This window comes from Mastomys coucha, chromosome X (assembly GCF_008632895.1).
Source record: "Mastomys coucha isolate ucsf_1 chromosome X, UCSF_Mcou_1, whole genome shotgun sequence".
Lineage (NCBI taxonomy): Eukaryota > Metazoa > Chordata > Mammalia > Rodentia > Muridae > Mastomys > Mastomys coucha.
The window spans coordinates 10249114-10254248 of record NC_045030.1 but is presented as its reverse complement, the minus strand read 5'-3'; positions in this window follow the sequence as shown (position 1 = coordinate 10254248).

Below are 5135 nucleotides of genomic sequence, written 5' to 3'. Positions count from 1 at the left end.
GGAAAGGAGAAATCATATGACATGTAAATAAAGAAAATAGCTAATAAAAAAATACCTCAATGTGGTAAAATTACCAAAACAAACAAAAGAACACATAAAAAACCCATGGGTTCCATTGTGTGCTGTCTAGTTACTCCTGAGCATATGGCTTCCCTTGGAGTATTCATCATATTCTCAGAGAAAATTCACTGGAGAAAACTGATTTTTTTCCTTACCCAGCAAGTATCAGTTCCAAACAGCTTCTTGGTTAGGAGTGGGATGTTTTTTATTTTCAAGAGAATAATAAATTAATTGTTTAATAAATTTAAATATACCATAGTACTTTATAAAACTAATTGTTTATTTACTTCATATCCTAATCGAAGCTCCCCCTTGGAATTTCTAAAAGACTTTTTTTTTTTTAAAGATTTAAAAACAGGGATTTATAGTGAGAATAATGTTCAGGGAAAGAAGAGAGTGGGAGATGAATTTCTCAATGGAGAGTCTTTACTTTAGCCATATATGACACTTAGGTAAATTATTAAGATACCATCAAAAGATTGCTGAAATTTATTGCAAAGTGCTTCCTGAAGTGTACACAGCATGTTCACAATTGGAAATGCAAAACTAGAGATAATAAAGATGTAGACATATTAAAGGTATCTTTATTGTAAGCAAAATTAATACAGGGACAAGTGAAATGGCTCAGTGGGTAAAGGCACTTGCCACTGAACCTGATGACATGACTTTGAAACCCAGGACTCAGCCACATGGTGAAAGGAGAGAAGTTACAAATGCAAGTTGCCTTCTGACTTACTCATGTACACTGTGGCATTTGTGTGAACAGGCACATATACTGATTTGCATTAGAAATCTTGACTTCTGGCTGGCAAGAGGTTTTAGACAGATGCTCCAGCAAAGGGCTCCATTTTCCCTCCTATCATCTAATTTTCTATCTTTGTATCCTAATTTACCATGTCTTATTGTCTATAATTTTAGACTTGTTTGTTTGGAGACAGTGTCTTTTTATACAGCCCAGCAGGATGGCCTGAAGCTTGCAACGCATTCCAGCTCTATCACAGGAGTAGAAGGACCTGCAGGGACCTCTATACAAGAAAGTCTAGCAATCAAAAGTCTCTTTTGGTTGTGCTAATTAATGGGTCCAATCAAAAGAAACCAACTCATCCTAACACAGGGATTCCAGTTTTTCCTTTGTAAACTGCAACTTACCTATTGGTTATGTCTGTCACCTTTTTATCTAGAGGCAGTCCTTTGTCCCTCTCAGGCAAATATCCCTTCCCCCTTCCTCACTTCCCCTTCTTTTCACTTTCTCTACCTCCTGTCTTCATCTCTTATTCCCTGCTCTTTGTACCTCTGGGGCAAATACATCTCCTTTGTGCTGAGAACTTGGTCTAAGAGTGTCTTGTACCAATTCTAGTCCTTTCAGAGTCTGTAAATTCCTTCTCCAGAGGTGGTTAGCCTGAGGTTCTAGAGTTCAAAATTATACCCCAGCCTCAACCAGCTCCTGGCATACCTGGGCCATATGAAATTCTGTCTTATAACTCCCACAACAGAAAAGTCCTATCAACTGTCTAGCAGTTGTGGTCAGGCAGAACTCAGGGAGTGTCAACAGAAGGATCCGGTGTTCAAGACCATTTTATAAGTCAGATTGTGTTATAGTCTATGAGTTCCTCATTCAGGTTTATGGGTGAGAAGGGATTGCCAATAAATCTAAAATCAAAGGTCACATGGGTTTCTAATCTTTACATAAATTTTGATCTTTAGTATGGGTCATTAGCTGCTTTAATATTCTTATTTATATCTTAGCAGATAAATATAGTTCTATTGTAGTAAATCTTTTATATGGTGTGGTCAGTAATATCAAAATTCTTGATCCTCAGCTAGAAAGAAATATAAACCAGATTTAGATGGTTCTTATATGGTTCTTTTCTTTCTCTATGCCCCTCTCAGTTTTCCCTGTCTTTCTCTTTTGTCTTTCTTAAGACCTGTCTTCAAACTCATGATCCTGCTGTATTAGCCTCCTGAAAGCTAGAATAATGGAGATGTAATAGTATGCTCAGCTAAAAATGCACTAATTTTTTTTTAAATTGTGCTTTCTAAGCTACCATTAAAGGTAACTTCTTTGAGAACTACTAGAGTGACTCTATATAGAATATCCTGTTTAAAAACTCTCTAATTTTCTTATTATATTAATGCTTTAGTTACAGTGGTCCATTTCTAGTAAGAACATATGAGTGTTGAAGAAAAATTTATTTTTATGTCTTCCATTATATATTTTGTGGTTGTTGGGGACCTAACCTAGTGTCTTGCTAAGTGATAGAGCCATTGAATAGTATGTGTGAGGCTCTTGGTTTGATTCTAAGCATTATAATAAAAGGAAAAAAGTGAACTCAGAGTTCTGGGCAAGCTATGCAAGTATTCTGCTGAGCTACATTACTATCATTTGTCTCAATGACTGACATCATCTTCAATTTGGCGAAACAATTCCTACATGAAATCTTGTCTGATGGCCTTCACTTGTTTAGGTCCCAATACTAGTCCAGGTCTTAAATTAATATTTTTTATTTAACTTAATTACTTATTCACTTAGTTCCTTTGAGACAGAATCTTGCTATGCAACTCTGGCTGACTTGGTACTCATTGTGTAATCTAAGTTGTTCTTGAACTCATGGTAATCATCCTACCTCAGCTTCTTGTGTCAGCTTGCTTGTCTTGTCTTTAATATTTTTAGATTCTTAAACATATGAAAGATTGATCACAATACAAAAATATCTATCTAGAAACTATAAAAGCAAGCTCTTTTTTAAGAAAGGATATCATCTAACTCAGGTTGGACATAAATTTGCTATGAAGTTGATGATCTTGAACATTTTATTTTCCAGTTTCTAACTCCCCAGAGTTAGGACTAGACATATGTACCTTCATGCTCAATTTTATGCTGTGCTAGAGATCAAACCCAGAGTTTTGTAAGTACTAGGTAAGTACTCTCCCAAGGAAGTTACAGTCACAATCTCAAAGCTCTATAGAACTTATATTTTTCACACAGAAATTCTTGAACCATAATCTAAATAGCATACTTGTCATTATTTTCATGGAGTCTATTTCCACAACATACAAAAAAGTATTAATTATGTGGTAAGTACAACACTATAAAAGTGTATTAAAAAGTAAAACAAGAGACCAACATACATATTTGCATTATTAATATGTCATAGTGACATATTGGCATAGTGACATATTGCCCAAAATATATATCAAAATATATATCCCAATTCTTAAATATATATATCAAAAGAACAGTATGTTCAAAACCAAGGCTAATTCTATGTGTACAATGTGTTGAGGCCAAAGGTCAACTTTTATTATCTTCCTCTATCACTCTCCACTTTATTTTTTAGATAGATTCTCTTACTAAACCTGGAACTTGCTCTTTCAGCCAGATTAGCTAGGCACTAAGTAGCCAGAATCTACTTGTTTTTCTCACTTTGGCGCTAGGGTTGCAAAAACCTCTTGGCACACCTGGCTTTTACATGGATCCATCTGCATGCTTACACAGCAAACACTTTAGCCATTGAACCAATTTGACAGCCTGATAATTTTCCTTTTCTTCAAAGCTTCAAGATTCTTAGTGTTCCCCAATTCTAGTGTGAGTCCAGTACTCATGGCAACCTATCTTTTCCTATTAGAGAATAGGACAATGTCCTATTGATGTCTACAAAACTTATTCCATGAGACATTTAGACAGAAAGAAAGGGGGGAAATAAAAAAACCAAAGTTTAATAGTCCAGGCAGTATGCTCTATTTATTCTATATGTATCCCCTCAGGATATATATCTGTAATAAATGATAATGTCATATCCTTTATAACTTCTGACTAGAGCTCAACACGCTTGAGATTAATAATCATCTATAATCAATATTTTACCTATGGCTACACAATTCCTCTAAATCTTAGTGTGGTGGTTTGAATATGCTTGGCCTTGGGAGTGGCACTATTGGGAGGTGTGGCCCGGTTAGACTGGGTGGGGCCTTGTTAGAGAAAGTGTGTGACTCTGGGGGTGGGCTTTGAGACCATCCTCCTAGTTACTTGGAAATCAGTCCTCTCCTGTTTGTCTTTGGGACAAGATGTAGAACTCTCAGCTCCTTCTCCAGTGCCATGTCTGCCTGGATGCTGTCATGCTCCTGCCATGATGATAATGGAATGACTGAACTTGTGATTCTGTAAGCCAGTTCCAATTAAATGTTGTTCTTTATAGGAGTTGCCTTGGTCATGGTGTCTCTTCACAGCAGTAAAACCCTAACTAAGACACTTAGCAAATTAAACAACAAAATACTATACATGGTGGTGGACACCTATAAACACAGCATTCAGGAGACTGAGAAAGGATCAAGTGATACTGGTTTAGGTTATAACAAATTACAGGTTACCCTGGGTTAGAGTATAATCAAATTTTACTCTGTCTCAACCCTCTCTCAAAATTGTTTTCAGATTTTAAAAATCCCCCCAGACCACATTATATGTGCCTATTTAGCTCTTATCATGTCCCAGTTTGGGATCCAAAATTCAGTACTCAGAAAAGCACTGACTGCTCAGTGCTGAGTGCCTTTGGTAGCTTGGTGAGTACACTTGGCTCTGATTCTTCTATATCTTGCCATCCAGGTGTCTGCTGGGACCACAGTGATCCTAAGGCTCAACCAAAGGATGATCACTTCCAAATTCAATCATTTGGTGTTGGAAAGTATCAGTTTCTTACTGGCTGTTGACTGGAAGCCAGTCTCAGTTTCTTGTTGTATAAGAACAAACAAAGCTCTTCATAGCAAAGCCCAGAATATAGCAGTTCCTTTCACCAGAGCAAACAATAAGTGCCAAAGAAAAAAATGTCATTTCCTCATCTATATTTTTCAAGAGACTTCTATTTCTTTTTCTTTTCTTTCATTTGCTTTCCTTTTTTCTGAGGTATTAGGGAATGAATCAAGGGCCTCATGAATGCCAGAAAACTGATCTGTGACTGAACTTCTTCCCTCATAACTTTCTTTTCTTTTCTTTTCTTTTCTTTCTTTTTTTTTTTTTTTTTTCAAGACAGGGTTTCTCTGTGTAGCCCTGGCTGTCCTGGAACTCACTCTGTAGACCAGGC